The sequence below is a fragment of the Cervus elaphus genome, chromosome 6, assembly GCF_910594005.1.
Source record: "Cervus elaphus chromosome 6, mCerEla1.1, whole genome shotgun sequence".
Classification (NCBI taxonomy): Eukaryota; Metazoa; Chordata; class Mammalia; order Artiodactyla; family Cervidae; genus Cervus; species Cervus elaphus.
Window position 1 is genome coordinate 4588238 of NC_057820.1, and position 18848 is coordinate 4607085.

The 18848-nt window shown below is 55.2% G+C and overlaps 1 pseudogene; it reads right to left on the minus strand.

Annotated features, from left to right (window-relative positions):
- Positions 1-2965: 2965 nt before the first annotated feature.
- Positions 2966-18848, minus strand: part of LOC122696143 — a 39436-nt pseudogene continuing 23553 nt past the window's right edge.

Below are 18848 nucleotides of genomic sequence, written 5' to 3' on the forward strand. Positions count from 1 at the left end.
CAAAAGGGCCGGTACACATGTGTTCGGCTCCAGGGAGAATCACCGTGAACTCCACACTGAACCCGAGCACCGTGAGAAGAACACGTGGTCCCTGAGGACCCCCCAGCAGTGCCAGCTTGTGCCCAGGGTCACACGTGGGCATGCAGCCTGTGACCTCTTCCTGATCCGGGCCATAGCACCTCATTAGAGTGTGAAGCATAAATTGTGCTGGGTGTTCCAATGAAAGAACAGCCCGACCCTACTCTGTGCTGTGTGGGAGTTTGTAAGGTGGACCCACCAGCACCATTTCCACCTATTCTTTATGACATCAGCGCTGTCTGTCCTCTAGGGTGTGTGACCAGCCTGGGGGCTCAGGATGCCCTGATGGGCAAACTGCCTGGGGCTGCACCCAGTGCCAAGCACCTCCCCCAGCAGCAGGGGCCCGGCATCCTCCAGCTTCCAACCTGCCAGCTCCCATGTCTGCCCTCTGGGAGTCTGACCTGAAGCCCACAACTATATCACCCATCACTTGTCCCCTCTGCCTTTCCGGCCTCAGCTCCCACCCCCTCTTCTGCTCAGTCCATCCTGACGCTGCTGGAAGGCCCACTGCCCCCACCCTCACGACCCTTTTCCTCTGCCGTGTCCTGGCCTGGATGGGGCCCCGTCCTCCCAGCACCACAGCTGCAGGGTCAGGGCCTCCCTACAGGTCGGGCCCTTTCCCAGGTCAGGCCCTAGCACGTGCTGTTTCCTCTGCTGCGAAGCATCTTCCTTCACTTCCTGTCTGGCAGGTTTCTATTCCTCCTTTATTTCTCCCCATCTCTGAGAGATTTTCTCTGGGCCTCCCATCCCACCTCCATAGCATTGACTGAAGAATACAATTCTGTATTAACCTGTGTGCTTGGCCCACACCCTTCTCACCCACCAGACAGACTTCATGGGCTCACTCTGTCCTCTGCTGGATCAGGACTGGGAACAAAGCAGGAGCTCCTGATCTTTGGTGGAAAGAACCCAGGGATGTAACTGTCATGGACATGGCTGCCCCCTCCTAACATGGACGACGTGGGTGATACCCACAGCACGGCATATAAAGCTCAGCTCAGCGGCTCCTCCCAACTCCACCTCCATCCACTGTGTGAGCCAGCCCCTCATCCCCGGAGCAGGCCAGTGCACACCTCCTGACAGCCTGACGAGACCCCCGGCTCCTGACCTGTATGGGGGGGGCACTTGTAGGTCTGTCCATAGGGTGGTTTGGATACTAAGCTGTTGGAGATGTCAGTGCCTCCCTCAGGGCCCCCCCACCAGGGCCTGACCACAGAGATAACTCTCCTCATACACAGCAGGTCCACCCCACCCCAGGCTGCAAGGCTGCCCTGCGTCCTGTTCTCAAGTTTTGATCAGTAAACAGCCACTGAACTCTGACTCTGTGCCAGGCTCTGTGCTGGGAGGTGAGGGGACAGGAGTCGTGCTGCCCCCAGGATGTCCTTGTGGGGAGACAGGACTTGGCCGTGGTGGCTGTGCCCACAGGACGATCTGCTCTGGTGATCTGGAGGTGCTTGGAGGACCCTGGAGGGCTTCCTGGAGGAGGTTTGGAGGGGACAGGGTGTGGGGGAGATGGCTGGTCCTGGGCCATCATATGGGAGGACAGCCAGGGTGAGGCTGGGTCTTGCAGGCTCTTTCCCTCTCTCTGCTCTGGCTTCCTCTCTTTATAACTCCACCTGGTCCCTCTCCCTGGCCACCTCCCCTCTAATCTTGCTCTGGGGCTGGGGGAGGGGCTGGCAGGGTATTCAAGTCCATCCACTCCTGCACATTAGGGTCATTAGTGTCCACAGTGGAGGTTGTTGTTCCCGTATTGGGTGAGGCAGCTGGAATCAGGTCAGTCCTCCACTCATCTGTCAAGATTACTTGGGGAGCATCTCTATTGTCCTCCTTGGAACTGGCTTCCAGGGCTTTTTGCAGCTCTATAGGGCATCCCTGGGGAGCAGGGGAGTGCAGCCATCTCTGCTCCCAGCAGAGGGCGTTTGGTGACTGGGGAGAAGGACGATTTTCAGGGCAGTCAAACATCCACCGTTTGTGAATCTTTCTCTCTACCACTTCAGTTTGTCTTGCAAAAAATGGGCTTTATACTAAGGCAGGCGACGCCAGTGCGGAACCTGGGCACAGAGGACACGGCCGAATGGCATCCACACATTTCCATACAGTCATCTCCTCCTGACATCTCTCCTTTTCCCCTTCTTGTGCCAACACTTCCAGGAGAGGCCCCCCCCAGCTCCAGAACCTCTCCATGTCCTGATCTGTCTCATAACGGTCACCGGGGGCCCAGAGTTCTGAGGCAGCTGCTGTTCTTGGTCCCGAAATTATGAGACCAGTGGGATCTTTAATATTAATAATCCTTATCCCGGGTGGTCCGTGTTTCACTTGCTACATGGTTTCCTTCCATCTTTTGGTGGCCTGAGCTATAGGAACTTCCTGTAGGGCACGTGTGACCAGGGGCCAGGGCAAGAGTATGAGATTGGACACAGAGCTTGGCATCACACATCCGGGTCAGTAGCTCCCTCCCGTATATCTTAGGCATAGCCCTCCACAGCAGGGGCGTCTCCACACTGGGATGAGCCCATGAAGGTACCCAGGACACAGCAGGGCCAATGTCAACCCTGGGGGACTTGCTGAGATCTGGCAGGATGCAGGCAGATGCATTTTGGTATCCCTGGGGATTATTCCTTCTGTCCTTGGGAGAACACCTGGCTTTGACTCTTGCAGGTGAAGCAGGAGGGTGAGCATGTGTGAAGCTACCGTCTGTGACAGGAGAGGAGAGAGAGGGCCGGCTCCAGTGGGCAGGGGAAGACATAGGTCCTTAATGCGATTTTATTTAAGAAGTCAGAACACCCCCATCCATCCATTTCCTGCTGTTAGCACACCAGCTTGGCAGCTGTTCCCCTCACCCTCTAGGCTGCTTTTCTGTGTCTTGGGACCAAGAATTTGCAAGGACTCACTGCTCTTGAAAGTGAATGAAGAACGTGCGGATCTCCTTCGGGTAGATGGTGACCTCGGGGCCTCCTGGAGGGGGCGGGGGCTGACTGGAGCTGCCTGGGAGCAGAGAGGGTCTGTCCGGCACGGCCCCTGGACCACCTGCTTCCCGAGGCCCCCTCCTCCCAGCTTCCCCCTGGCAACACGGCGCCTGCTGCGTCTGTGGCTCCCACTGTGATCACAGCCCTCAGCTGCCCCCTCTTGACAGGACTGCACTGCTGAGCGGCCTCTTTCATTTCCGGCCTCCCCTGAGGGCCCAGCACAGTCAAGGCGTGTGCAGGGGGCTTCGGCCTGCTTGGTCTTGTTTCTCCGTGGGTTGTGGCCCCATATATGTGCCTAAGAGTCCTCTCACTGAGGCCATGAGGGGGCCCTGCCCTTGATCTCAGTGGGCTGTCTTCAGACACACCCTGGGCTTTAGGCTTCCTCCTTGGGGTGAAACTTGCTCCTGCATCCATCCCTCTATCCATCCATCCATACAAACATCCAATCATCCACCACACACTCTTCCATCCTTTCATACTGCCCTCCATCCTGCATCCTCCGATCCATCTGTTCAACCTCCAGCCGCACAACAGTCCATGTTCCGTCCACTTTCCTTCCTTTCATTCATCATTCACTCATCCTCTTTCCTTCCTTCCTTCCTTCCTTCCTTCCTTCCTTCCTCCCTCTTTCCATCCATCTGTCACTCAACCATTGAGCTCTCCATCATCCATCTACTTTTCTTCCTTCCTTCCATCTTTTTTTTTTTTCTATCAAACCATCCCTTCATCCATCTGTCTATCATGCATTGACTAAGTGCCTCCTTATGCAGCCAGACTATGCTGTGTGCAGGAGCCAAAACAGGAGATAAATGGGACAGAGCTCACTGAGGGAGAGGGGAGAGCAAGGGAGGCTCCTGACTCAGCCCTGACCTGGGGGAGAGTCAGGGGAGGCCCAGAAAGGGGACAAGTGCTTTCCAGGCAGAAGGAATAGCAGAGGCAAAGATTTCCAGGCAAGAAGCAGTCTGTGTGTGTGCAGTGTAATGCACAGCAGGGAAACTGTCAGAACACCTGGGGGTGCACCTAAAGTTTGGGGCTCACTCAAGGACTCAGAGGGTTGTAGTCTTGGACACACAAGTGCACCCACGCACACACACAACCTGTGTGGAGCTCTGGCACGTGGAGACTGACCTGAAGCTTAGAGTCTATAACCTTCTGTGGCTGATTCAGGAAGGCTGAGACCCAGAGAAGGAGGGCGGCCAGCTCCAGGTCACACAGGCCTCAGGGGCAGAGCTGGGGTCTGGCTGGGAGTGAGGCTGGGGACCTGGGGCGGGGCCAGGACCAGGGCATCGAACCTCTGTGGCGGGGAGGGTCCCGCGTGCTCCAGGTCCAGCGATGCATCTCACTCACGTTCCAGGTCCCTGTGAGCGAGCGCTCCTCCACGGACACCACGGAGCCCAGTCCCCGCAGCACAGACTGCAGGACAGAGCAAGGGAGGGGTGAGCACCCGGACCCCAGACCTGAGCAGAGACCCCAATGCATCAGGGCGGCCGCACCAGGGCCCAGGGCCCAGCATCCCCCACATTCATTGCAGGGCAAGTCCCTGCGGGAGGAGGGGCAGCCCCATTTTACAGATGAGGACCTGAGGCCGGGGGCAGTTGGCCCCCCAGTGCTCGCTGGATCAGCACGCCCAGCAGGTGGCAGGCAGGTGGGGCCGCCCCAGGAAACACCCAGGCACCAGGGTTTGTCTCTCCGACGGTGCGTCCTCCTGGGGGCCTGACTCTGTGATGTCGGAGCAGGCCACGGGAGGGCGGCTTACCTGCAGGCTCACCGTCACAGGCTGAGACAGCACGGGGTCCTGGCCCACCTCATACAGGTGCTGGAGCCGCAGCAGGACCCGGCGCAGGTCTGCCTTGGCCTCACGGTTTCGGTCTTAGGGACGGAAGGAAGGTGGCCGTGAGGACAACAGTCTCTGCCTGGCCCTTTACACTCTCACCTCCACTTCACAACTTCAATCTCCCTTGGAGGCAGCTAACACAGCCCCAGTTTGCAGATGAGCCAAACCAGGCTCAGAGAGGGGCGAGCACTTGCCGAGAGACACAGACAGTGTGCATAAAGAAGGAGGGGGGAAGATTCCAACCCAGGTGCAGCCAAAGTGACGCCTCCCACCACCCACACCAGGGCCGTTGCAGTCGTCTGAAAGTCTTCATTCTTGTTCACTGGTGAGCTCCTCATTGGGTCTGTCCTTCTGGCTTCCTGTTCTCTGGAACTTTCTCTCTGCCCTGGCACCTGTGAATGGGGGGTGTGGCCTCATATCCCTGAAGATGAGGCACCATTGCAAAGGTGATGTGTCACGTCTCACAGAAGCTTATTTCTGCCACGAGACCTAGGAAATGTGTTGTAATATAGCCTCTATCTGCTGGTCTTTGGAGACCAAATGAGAAGAGCCACCCTGCTGATCCCACAGAGCAAGGGGTCGAAATGAACTGTGCTGTGTGAAGACAGTGATGCTGTGGGCTCCTTGTTACTTTGCATAAGAAGTCTGCAAAGTCTCTTGTCTCCATTCAAGTGATGGGGTTAGGGACTGGAGCTCTAGAATCAAGGAAGGATTTCTGGCACTGGAAAATGTAGCTAGAGATGATGACAATGGTGATGCAGGTGATGATGACAATGGGGTTGTATGTTTCTGGGGAGGCAGGCGGCCCTCTTTGCATCCCCAGTGCTCCCCTTGTTCGGCCTCTTAGTCACCTTCCTGGGAACAGGGTCTTGCTTGGCCCAGCCTATGTGTCCTTTACTTCATTCAGTACAAACTGCCTCCAGGAGGTACTTTCTCAGTGTCTTGGCCACACACACACACACACACACACACACACAAGTGGGAGCCAAATGACTCTGCTGCTGTTGGGAACCCCGTCCACCCCATCATATGTATCAAGTGGGCAGTGGAGCAGGGATGCTGGAGGTCAGGATCAGGAAGCCAAGTGGCTTCAAGCTTGAGCCAGTCTTTCAAAGATCCAGTTTATCAGGCACAAAGGTAACATCAGGCCTTGACTTCTTTCTATTCCTCCTTCTTAATTGGGCTGACACTTATATGGAACGTCCTAGGCCCTGAGTGTGGCTTTGGGGACACAGCAGTGGCTGGGGCACAGACAGCCCTGCCCTGGAACTGCTCAGAGTCTAAAGGGGCAGGTAAGGGGTACAGGACCTATTTGTTTCTGGAAGGTGTTGCCTCCACCAGGAAGCCCTCAGTGATGCCTAGCTGGGACTTTCCTCAGATCACTGTCATTACTCTCTGATGAATTGCCTGCTTCCCTCTGTAGACAGGGGCCCACCGAGCCCAGGGATGTTTCCTGCATCATCCGTGGTTCAATCCACAGTGCCTGACATTAGAATCATTTTTCAAGGCATGAACGGAACCTCATCAAAGTTATGCCTGAGCCCAAAATACAGGTGGGACACCGGTGTCTGAGGCTCCAGGAGAAGACCCTGGAAGAAGCAGGAACTGAAAGAGCCTGGATGACTCTGAGCCTCTGTCCAGTGATGGGCTGCGGGACCCGGCTGGCATGTGGTGGCAGGAGTGAACCTGGATACCTGAACACCCGCCGCACCTTTCCGGAGAGTCCGCAGGTGCTCTGTGTGGTTTGAGCCGTACTTCCAGCCGGGGATGCTGAGGATCTGCAGGTGGACGCTTGGGGGCAGCGTCACAGCCTCTTGCTTCCTGGGGCCTGAACCACGCTGGGCAATCTCTGCAAGGCAGGTGGACAACAAGGAGAGGCTTTGGGCCAAACTCTCCTCCTGACACAGCTCGCCACACTAAGTCCCCCGCTTCATCTGATCTCACTTCCTCCCACCTGTGGTCCACAGGGCAGGCAGCCTGAAGCACCTGTTCATGCAAAAGCCCCAGCCTGCCTTGAATCTCTAGTCCAGCCGGTTCAAACTGCAGACCGGGAGGTGGGACCAGAGAGAAGACGCCATTTCTTCCAGAACTTGCAGGGAGTTCACACAGAGACCTGCTCTGAACAAGGTCTCAGACGCCAGCTCCCGTGCTGACATCTATCGCTGCCTCTGCCCAGACGGACTCAGCCCTCCTCTTCCAGGAGATGCTCTGGGCTCCAGCTGGAGCCGCCATCGCCTCGCAACTCCCAGGCATCAGTGATTGGTCAGGCTTGGGTCACGTGATTTGATCGGGGCCAATCAGAGCCTTTCCTGGGATCTCTGCCGGTGGCACAGGCCTCTCAGTTCCTTTGGTCCCAGAGCTGTTCACAGCCACGTCCCAGACAAGAGCAGAAAGAGGGTCTGCAGACAGCGGAGCTCAGGTGACAGAAGGAGGGAGGGACAGCGCATGAGGGGCCCAGCACCCGAGGAAGCAATACACGCTCCCCTTCCCTGAGGTGCGTCTGCCCGGGAATAAAGGCTCCTCTGGCTCCGTCTCAGACCTTTGGTTTCTCCGTGTGCAGGTGGAAGAGCCCAGGGCCGAACCTGGGACGAGCTGACCACAGCCGTGTACAGGACCGTGGGCGGAGCTGACCCCAGCCGTGGACGGGACCGTGGGTGGCGCTGACCACAGCCGTGGAGTTTCTCTCCGCGGCAACACCCTCTCTGCTGCCAGGAAGGAACTGCTGACTGACAAAGGAGCAGGCCCAGCCCAGCTGCCAGACCCGCCCGCCCCTGTCCTCGGAGTCTGCCCCTGGACATAGGCGTGGCTGGGAAGGCAGCTCCTGACCGTTCCGGAAGAGATGGACATGAGCATCTACTCCCGAGAGGCCCAGAGCTGCACTGTCTCCCTCCTGCCCCAGCTTCTTGTCCAGCTCGTCCTTCCATTCCACTGCTTTCCCCACGCCCAGCCCAAGTACCTGCCCCTTCAGTTTCTTCTCTTACAAACAAGAGGTCAACTGTTATCTCTTGAATTTGATCACTGTACACCGACCTTGTCTGGGGTTGCAAACTCCACCAAACATACAGACATCAGGTCTCTCATGACCTCTAATCCCTCTTCACCCTGAAGTTGAATCCCCATGACTTGTCCCCACTTTGAGCCCCTGAGAAATCCTTCAGGACAAGAGCTGGGTCTAATGCAGGTACAGTCTGCAGCATATGGCAGGCACTCAATAAATGCTCAGTGAATGAGTCAGCTACCACCCACCTTATTGCTAATGCCTTGTGAAGTTCTAGCCTAAATCTCAAACTGGGAAAACCTAAAATCATGCCCTCATCAAAACTTCTGCAAGAGATGAGAAATAGAAAACAGCTTAAGGATTACAGGCAAAATTTGGAATTAATGTGGGTTTGACTGCAACCATTGAAATAAGTCAAATATTGTAATAAAGCCAGACTTGAGTGTCTTGGTTTCATAGTGCATATAAAATTTATGCTTACACTTTACTATAATCTATTGTGTGCAATAGCATTATGTCTAAGGAAAACAGTTTATATATACATTAGATTTTAAAAGCTTTCTTGTTAAAAAGGTTACCTCAGGTGAGACTTCAGTGATTAGCAATCTTTCTGCAAGAACAATGACAAAGATCACTAATCCTATAGTAATTATAGTAATAATGAAAAATATTTGAATACTGTGAGAAATAGCAAAATGTGATACATTGATGTGAACTGAGCAAATGCTGTTGAAAGAGCAGTGCAGACAAGCATGCTGCTGCAAGATTCAGCAAACCTTCAATTTGGAAACAATGCAGTATCGTCAATGCTCAAAAAAAAAAAAAAAAAAAAAAGAAAACAAAAGCATCCATGTAGAGGTATGCCTGTAGAGACAGAGAATGGACAAATACAGACTTTGTGTTTATGTCTATAAAATTTTAAAGATTCTCTATAGTAGCATCTTCAAATCCTTTCATGCACTCATTGTTTAAAGTATTTCATGTTCAACTATTTAGCTATGATGCCCAACTGTAGTGAAGGAAACTTATACAAGTCTCAGGAGAGGCAACTCATAAAACTCGCAGATCAGGACATAGAAGACAATCACCCTCACTTGGTGACAACACACTTAATTCAGATAAAGCCAGTCTTAAATGCTGAGCCTGCAGACCTGAATGGTGACATATATCGTAGGAAGAAGTAGAAAGTGTCCTCAGAGAAGGAAATACAGGAGATTGAGGGAAAAGAGATAAGAAGGGAATGGCTGTAAGTCCCAGCTGTGAATCTAATAGCTGTATGACCTTGAACGAGTCACTGAACCTCTGTGCACCTCAGGTTGCCCACATTTAAAATGAGGGGTTTGGATGAGGACTCTGGTCCCTTCCTACCCCAAAGTAGCCCAGATCCTGGCAGGTACTGAGAGAGTTAATCCTTAGGTAGATTGATAAGCAGTCCAGGGCCCTCAGAAGAAGAAATGGACAAACTTTTTTTTTCTACATTTCTTCGTCTTAGACACAAAGATGTTGTTACTTAAACTCTGAGGTGTTATGACAACAATCTTTAAGATTAACTTTCTTTAAGCCCAGAGCTAATGATTACACAACAAAACAACTCATCTTGCTCAAGAGTATGTTTTTTTTAAACTCTGTTCTAATGATTATATAATAAAAAAGTATCCTGCTCCAGGACATGTTTCTCCTTCTTAAGAGGTACCTCCTGACTAATCTTAAGACTTACTTGTGGCAGTGGGTCTGGTAAGACCTCTCTATTGTTAGTTCTAATCTTGTTAATTTAAGATGTCTGTTGTGGGAGTGGGTCTGGTAAAAGTATATAAGGCCTTGATATGACTACTGAGTGGGGCTCTCTCCCTGCCCCTTCTGATGTCTATGTCAGAGGCTACTTTGTCATTTTCCAGTGTAATGAGGCTTCTGCCACACAAAAGGTCTGAGTGATCAATCCTGGGACCTGATGCCAAAGCTAAATCTTCTTCTTCAGAGATCACAAATCAACACCATTCACCATTAGCTATCAGTACAAGCTCAGCCCCATCCCTGGACAGGTAGGTTCCCTCAGGCAGTGATGACAGGAGCATGTTTACCACTCATCTCTCTGAGCATCACGATGGGCCGGTGCTGCAGTGCCAGCCCACTCCTCTGGCGCAGGCCACTGGTGAGGTTCCTGGGTCCCAGCAGAAGCCAGAGCACCGGGTGGACGACTGAGGTGTCGTTCAGTGTGAGGTCAGCAATGATGTTTGCTGGATCATTGTTCACCAGCCGCCGGTGGAGCATGACCTGCAAAGGACAACTGTCTGACCGGGCCTGCCTGGGCCCTGGGGTCCCCCAGAGTGACCAGAGGGGCCTCCTCTTACCTCCACCTGCCCATTCCCTTGGCTGGAGACACCGTGTGCCTGCTCAGACAGCAGCACCAGCCTGCTTCGTCTGTCCTGGATGAAGGCTGACTGCACCATGGGGTAGTAATTCTGTGGACAGAAACATTGGCAGCCTGGTGGAGGGGGCAGTGGGCCAGGTCAGCCAGCAGGCCTGGGGTCTCCCTCTGGCCCCAGGCAGCCCCCTGCATGGGCGCAGCAGCAGCCCAGGGTGGCATGGTAGACAGGGGGAGGGGCTCTGAGTTCTGAGATGGACACACTGGGATTCAGAGCCAGCTCCACTGCTTCCTGACCTTATGGCCTGGGGGACCCAGCCTGCCTGAGCCTGTTTCCCCACCTGTAAAATGTGCCCCCAAGGTCCCCCTGGTGCAGGGAGAGAATGAGGCATTTGTGCCCGTCCAGCCTGAGATGGCCCCAAGCCAGGGGTTCCCAAATAGAAAGGGGCTGGTGTCTGGGCTGGAAAGCACTCACACAGCCCTGCCCTTTCCTATTTTGGAGGAAGATGTCCTGGGCTGATGGTCCTGGACCGCTGGAGCCCAGGGCACAGTGTATGAAGACCAGTTGGAGATGAAGGGACAGAAGCTCAAGGAAGTCAGAGCAGGGAGGAACCACACTCCTTCTCCGGGTTCCTCTGGAAGGAGAGACAACTATCTATAGGAAGGCTCAGGAGGTGCCCAGCATGGCCCTGCCCCTGGATCATCCCAGGCCTCAGCACAGTTCTGGGGGAGGTCACTGTCTTCCCAGGGGAGCACCAGGGACACCCAGGGACTCGCCCGAGGTCACGCTGATGGAGGGAGAGGCCCTGGGAGCTGACTGATCTTGGAGTTCAGCTGCTGCTCAGCTCTCCCTGGAAGACAGGCTATGGCTCAGCTCTGAGCAGTCAGGGAGAGTCATACCCCGTTCAGGGCTAGACAGGCACCACACGCTTAATACTCAAGCAATCCCCAGTCAGTCATTCATCTGACCAAGGAGGACCCACGGTGCACACAGGAGACCTCAGGGACACGCCTCACACATGGTGACCCCAGAGCTCTGAGGCCTGGTCTGAATGCACATGGCCACAGGCCCTAGGGGCAGACTCAGGGCAGTAGGACTCTGGAGATGCTCTGAACCTAAGGAGACTCTCCTGCTTTCTGGAAAATGGCCATCAAGATTGGGTCTACAGCAGCCAAACCCCAGGACAGCTCAGGGTGTACCCGAGCGTTGGTGTTGTTCTTGTATTTTCTGTAGGGCCGGCGCTGCATCTGGTAGCCATTGTTGTCCGAGTAGAGGACCTGTCCCGTGTTCAGGTTGGTGCTAGTCCTCAGGATGGCCTCTCGGCTCAGCTCCAAGGGGCCCACCCAGTACTCCTGCTCTATGCGATGGCAGAGCAGCTCCCCATCAGATCCCTGGGGCCTGTGGGCCAGCCGGGAGTAGATGGCAAATGTGGCCTCACTGTCGTTCAGCTCCCTGGAGGAGAAGCAAGACAGGTAGGTCAAGCCCAGGGAGCCTTCTTGATGTCCCTCCCTTATTCTTTCCTTTATCTCCTTCCGTTTCCCTCCCTCCATCCTTCCTGCAGCCAGGAAGCCGGGGAGCCTGCTTGGAATAGAGAACAGGAGGGACCCTGTCCTCTGAAGACTCTGGATACCCAGCCACGCCTGGGGGCTCTGTCTGTCCTGCTGATGGAAACACAAGAACTGCTCTCGTGGGTTGGTCACTGTCACCGTGGGCTCCTGTCCCACCTCTGGACTCAGGTGCCCCCAGGGTGACACAGTGCAGGCCAGAGAGCAGGCCTGCAGAGACTGGAGCAGCTCATGACGTCATGGGGCTTCCAGGGAGGAAGGACCGTGCGCCAAGCCCAGGTCCAGGAGCTGGGTGTCTGCAGCAAGGACGGGCCCCCATTGCCTCAGTCACCTGCCTGTGAGCACCTCCACATGCTGAGCACAGCCAGGGGGCCGCCCTCACCTGTAGAAGTCCTGCCGGATCTCAGTCACCAGCGGCCCTGCCACGATCTCCATCCTCACAGCCTCCCACGCAGGCTTTGCTTTACCACTGGGTGTAAACACATAATTGTCTGAAACGGGGAGTTTCCAGACGTCACTGTTTGCGTGATACTCCATGAACTGCTGCGTCATGTATACCTTTCGGTTACTCTGCCTGCACAGAGAGGAGAGAGAAAACAGTGTCATCATCACAGAAAACATGTCATCCTCATGCTGGAACCAGGTTCACAGATCCTCTATGGAGACACCAGCTTGGAACCAGGGATGAATGGAGACCACTTCTACAGAACGAAAGTAGTGTATCTGTACAACAGAATATTATTGAGTCTGCAAGAAGAATGAGGGGTCTCATTCACCCTGCCACATGCATGAAAGTTGGAAACCTGATGAGAAGTGAAAGAAGGCATCCTGCCAAGGACCCATATGGTATAATTTCATTGCATGATTCATCCATGTAGGCCAATCCGAAGAGACAGCAAGGAGGTTCAAGTCACCAGGGCTTCATGCAGGTGAAAGATGCATGGGGCCTGAGCAATGATGGAGCCTGAGCCCACAGTGCTCACTGCACCTTTCCCAGCCTGACCAGGGAGACTCAGAATGTTCTGGGACTGCACTCCATTTCTGCTGCTCCCCACACTCTCCCCCTGATCACCTCTGCTGGATCCTGTAGGTCCTGGCTGCTTCTGTGACTAGGCCTAGACTCACACACCTAGAAATAGAGCTCGATGCACTGCAGGGAGCTTAACCACCATCACACCCTTGCCCCTCAGCTGAGGAAATGGAGATCCAGGTAGGGCATTACCTGCCCAGGTCCAGGGTCCTTCTGGCCTCAGAGGCAGCAACGACCGCACCTCACCTCTCCCAGATGCTGTGCATCAGGTTGGTGTCCAGGTCCAGGAAGATGATGTAGCAGTCATTCACCACAGCTACCAGGCTCTGGCCCACCTGCCCGCCATGTCTCCTGAGTCTGCCTCCAAACTGCGTGGTTTTGGCCACAAAGGGCTCAGGCTCCCCAGTGTCCTCCTGGGAACTTCTTCTGGGCCGGATGCTGTAGTGCCGGTAACTGAGTCCTGGGATCGTGGTCAGCACGTGCAGGTCATAGGCAGAGGGCAACTCCTTCGAGCGCTGGACCTGCAAGACCCGAAGAACAGGATGAATGATGGATGTCAGGGATGGAAGATGCCTCAGTCTCCTTGGAAACCCTGGGCTTACACATCTGGCGGATGGAGTGTTTGCTCTCCATGGAGACAGCTGGGTCATCCAACACTGGGCTGTGTTGGGTTCCCCTCTTGCATCTTCCCTGCTCAACTGGGTCCAGCCTCTTCTCCCCCCTTCCTCCTTCTCCTGCAGGGCTGCAAGCCACCTGCCCTCCTCCCAAACTCCCTCCTGTTCCTGCCTCTGAGCTGTTCCTCACAGTGTTCCCTCAACCTCTTTGAAGGGGGCTCCCTTGTCTCTTAATCCTCTGATTTCCCCGAGGAGGGAGGTTTCCAGGTCACCCTGCAGGCCTGTCTCCATCTGCATGTCATCTGATTCAGGGAAGGGAGTTGGGTGAGGACACTGGGTCCATGCAGGGGGTCCTCCACACTCTAGGGAGCAAGTGCCACTTCTGGGTCTTGTGGGAGGATTTGGGGGGCCATGAGCAAACCCATGTGGCTGCTCACAGCCTCCAGCCTGGCCTTTTCTGGACTAAAGCAGATACCAGTCTCCACTCCACACCCCTAACCTGTCCTGATGTTTTTCTCCATCACAATTGTCATCTGTCACTCCTACACTTTCTTATTTTGTTCTTCTCTGGATCCCCCACTGGAATAGGGGCCCCCTAAGTGCAGGGACTTTTGTCTACTTGGTTATTAAAGTTTCTCCAGTGCCTAGAGTAATGCCTGACACATCCTAGGTGTTCAGTAGTATTTAAGAGTGTTTCAGCTCAGTGGGTGGTGCCTTTGGGTGGGGAAGGGGGATGTTCCATGTTGGGTCTACTCTACCCAACACCCTTCCCTGCCCTGACCCTGACATAGAGGAGTCTTCCTCCTCTGTCTCAGCTAAGGATCACTGCCCTGGCTGCCTGGTCATCACCCCACACCTTAACTGTCCATTCCTGTGTCTGCTCCCTGAATCCCAGGATGGCTCCCGAGTCCAGGGAGGAGCACTCATCTGGGACCAAGCCCAGGCCAGGCTTTCAGGGGTGTTTGCTGAATGGCTGACTGATGGCATTACTCAGTCCATCTCCCCAAGGAAGTGCTGGCTTGGTAACAGTAGGGTCACCTCCATAATCAAGTCTAGCTCCAGGTCTGGGAAGGAGATGAGGAGGGACCACACAGGATGTGGGTGTCATAGCTGGGGCCTGCCTCTAAGACAGCACCTCCATAAAGATGCACAACGAAGACTATTGCTGGCTTCCCCATGAGACATAGAAATTTACACAGGGTTATATATACATATACACCAAGTCACCTCAATGCTGTCTGACTCTTTGTGACTCCATCGACTATAGCCCACCAGGCTCTATGCCCATGGGCTTCTCCAGTCGAGAATACTGGAGTGGGTTACCATGTGCTCAAGTGGTGCATATTGCTGACCAGGTATCGAACCCATGTCTCTTGTGGCTCTATATCACAGGCTGATTCTGGTCAACTCGGAAACGCAAAGCCCAGGGTCAGACCTCTGGGTGGATCCACTGACCCTGATGGTGACTCACCCCTATGACACTGTCCTCACAGTGAGGGCACCTGTCACATGATCCCTTTAGATCCCCACTTCTGGGGGCTCAGCCCAGAGCAGGGGCAGCAACAGGGCATGCACCATAGATGGGATGTCCCCCTTACCTGTGCAGGCACGGGGCGGCCTGACTCATCTGTGACGCTGACACTGGGGAAGTCCACAGTCAGGGTGATGATGGTGGTGATTGTCCAGGCCAGCGGGTTGTAGACCACCGCAAAGCGTCCCCCAGGCTCTGGGCCTGCAGACAGAGAACAGGCTCTACTGCTGGACCTGACCCACCCCTCACCCCTGGTGCCCCTCAGAACAAAGGAAACTGAGGCAGGTGAGAGCAGCCCTGCAGAGTCCAGGGAGAAGGACAGGCAGACACATGGGCTCTGACATCCAACCCCTTCCTCATCTGTTCAAGTCAGGTCCTGATTCCCAGGTGGGGTGGGGGAGCATGCCCCTAGAGATGAGGGTCCTTGAGCTCCTCACTCATCTCTCCTTGTTAGCCCACTTTAATGGTGAGAAGACTGAGGTCCAGAGTGAAGGGTTAGGGGTCCAAGGTGACCCATGTCCTAAGGCCTGCCTCCAAAACTTGAGCGCTTGGCAATGTACAGACAGAATTCTCTGGGGCTTGAAGGGTCAAGATCAATCACCAAGGTCAGCCCTGGAGGCCTCTTTGGTATGAGCCTGGATTCTCTTTCTGCTCCTTCCCCACCTCACGTGCCCCAGGCTATGACCACGTCCGATGACTCCCAGATCCCTGGACACGGCACACACTGTCCAGTCTCTGGCTTCTGCCCAGGCAGTTCTCATGGCTGGATGCCTTCCGGGGCTCTCCACCAGCCCCTTGCTTGGGGAGCTGCCCCCATGAGCTCATGGGAATGGCTGACCTCATCAGATACTTGAAGGACCCAGTTCTACCTCTCTTTCTATGACCCTCATTCCCTCCCGACCCCAGTCCCTGTGAACAGGATTCCAGTCTGTTGCACCCCTGACTCCAGGGCCCTTCCAGAGTCTGAAGGTAGGATGGGACTGTACACAGACGCAGATCGGAGGTCAGAGCTGGGGAGGGGAGGGGAGGGCGGAGCGGGGAGGGGAGGGCACAGTGACAGAGGGTGAGTATGGGCCCTGGGAAGGTGGGTGGGCCACATGATCCTGCACGGAGAACACCTATCTCTGATGGCCCAGGATTTGCAGGGGTGAAGCCCATCAGCTCCAGGCAAACGGGGTGACCACTCATCCTCTACCTGTGAAACCAGCGAAGTCAAAAGAACATGTGCACCTGTCTGCAGAGCTGGGCAGCACAGGACTCCTGGCCCTAATCCTTCTGGTGTGGCCCTGCTCAGGTCCATAACCTCTGCCTTCTGTGTGTGTCCTCAGCAATGAAGTGAGGACAGTGACACTTCCAGCTTTTCAGAGATGTGAGGTGCTACACTATATTGTGTGAGCAGTGTGCTTGGCAACATCCAGACTGCGTTAGCATTTATTCCTGCCTCTAGTTGGCATATCAGCCTTTGCTGAATCACAGAGTGGAAACGGCTCAGTGAAGTGAAGGCACCTGCCCAGCTCACACTGAAATGAGAGCCTCCCCTAGACGGGACTCGAGTCTGAAGTTCAGGTGTCCCAGTCCATCCCCTGATCCTCAGGCTCTCTTTTCAGGCCGGGGCAGACACCCGCCATAGCCCACTGTGTCCCCAGAGCCTCGCTTACCTGAGTGGGCTGGAGACCTGTCCTGGATGATGGAGGCCATCAGCGTGTGCACCCCTTGCATCCCGGTGCTCAGGTGCTCCACAAACATGTCACCCACAGTTGGGACATGAGTCCCGGTGATGGCGTCGTGGTGCTGGACCTGGGCCCCCACAGGAGCAGGACAAGAGTGGGATCAGGCTAGCCTCTGCTCAGCACCTGCTATCCTCACACCCACTGGGCCCTGACTCCCCTTCCCTCTCAGCAGGTGCGGTTGGAGAATTGGGGGGTTCCTCCCATTTTACAGAAGAGAAAACCAAGATCAGAGAGGCTGATGATCTTGTCCAAGTGTTGAACTTGGGAAAACACATAACCTGTGTCCCTGACCCTGGACAGAAGACAGACCTCTGGAAAGGACCCTGCCCAGCTTCCCTCTGTGACCCAGTCATCCCAGAAGTGCTAACCTGCTCTAGACAAGCCCCACACCTGGCCTGGTGCTTGACTACACCATGTAGGGTGGATGACCTCCTCTTCCCAGAAGGGAAACTTGAGTCCCTGTGAGGTGAAGCCACGTGTCCACCCACCCTGATGGATGCTAAAGTCAATTCCATCATGCCCCACACAATGAGTGGTCCTGCCAGCAATTCCCTTTAGTGATTAAGAATGTCATGGGCCATGTGGCCCATTTCTGACTGGAGAGGAGACAAGTTATAAGAGATCTTGGGTCTCATTTTTCCCTTCTGCACAGTAGGGAACAAGTAAGATGCAGATTTATGAGCAACTTCATTTGTGTCAGCCACAGAGCCCACCAGCTTATGAGTACGATCACATTCAACTGTCCCATCAATGTGCTGAGTGAGCCTGTAGTTCTCACTTTTCAAGAAGGAAATTAGAGCTCAGAGAGGGAAATCCTGAGCTGGGATTTGAATCCAGCCAGGACTGTTGGACACCAATGCTGCTCCACATTGCCCTTTGTGCTCTGGGACAATCTGGCTTTAAATCTTACTGAACCAAAGCTGAACCCTGGCAGGCCATGGTCCTAGCCTTGAGGCATCTTCATCATGCATGGTCTTGTGACCAAGGCGACCTCAGTGTTCTCATCTGTAAAAGGGACCTGTAGTGACCAGGGACAGGGAGGAGTGCTGGCCTGGGGGGGTGGGGGTGGGTAAGCACACAGCCCAGGAGGGTCCATTCCTGTCCTGTCTCTGGGAGGCCTTGCATTACCTCGGAGACCGCCCAGCGGAGCTGCTGGAGCTGCTGCAGGCCCCAGGCTGGGTCCAGGTGTGGGTGCGGAGCCAACAGCACGTGGCGTGTGAACATGGACTCCCCAGCGTACAGCAGAGCGCTGGCTCGCCTCGCCAGTGCCTTGAACGCACTTCGGGAAGCGTAGAATCCAGTCCAGGCATGATGCATGTCTAGGAGCAAAAGGCCAGGAGTTGGTGTAAGGGCCTGCCCACGGAGGCCCCTGAGCCCCACCTGGGAAATGCTGAGAAAGATGAGGTCAGAGATGGATCTGCCTGGGTCCCCAGGGACACAGCCTAGGCCAGGGGGTGATCTCAGGGTTTCTGGTCCAGCCAGGTCAGTAATGGTACAAGATCCCTGGAAGGCCTGGGCAGCTGGCAGGGTTAGGCTGGGCTGGGGCAGGCCTGGAGAGGCCCGAGTGCTGAAGGACTGTGACGAGGACAAGAATCCCAGTGTGCACCGGGGTCCCTGGGATGCCCTGTGGGGAAGGGCCCTGGAGGACTTCAGAGGAAGAGGTAGAGGGATGAGGCCAGGAGGTCAGGACACAGAATGGAAGGGCTGGAGTGCTGGCCGCCCCTCTGTGCCTCTGAGGAAACTCAGGGTCTGGAGAGGCATGCCTTCGAGTGGGTCCCTCTGGTTGCCCATGGGGGCTGGGTGGTGTGGCCAATGGGAGCTGAGATCCCTGAAACCACTCTCCTCACCCTGGACACAAAGGTCATGGCATGACGAAGTCCCAAAGGGGCATTACCTACCCCCGCCAGTGCCCCGCCGGATACCAAGGCTGCCTCTGGACATCACTCAAGCCTCTCTTGTGAAAGGAGGGAACCGGGGAAGGGACGGTGGACAACACTGAGCCCGCCTATCCTCTGTCCCCACCCCAGGCAATCCACGCGAGGCATTCGGGTGAGGTTGGGCTGTCTGTGACCCAGCGGCCCTGTGAGCTCCACTGACGGAGCTGAGCAGCCTGGGAAACCGCCTGTCACTGATTTGGTG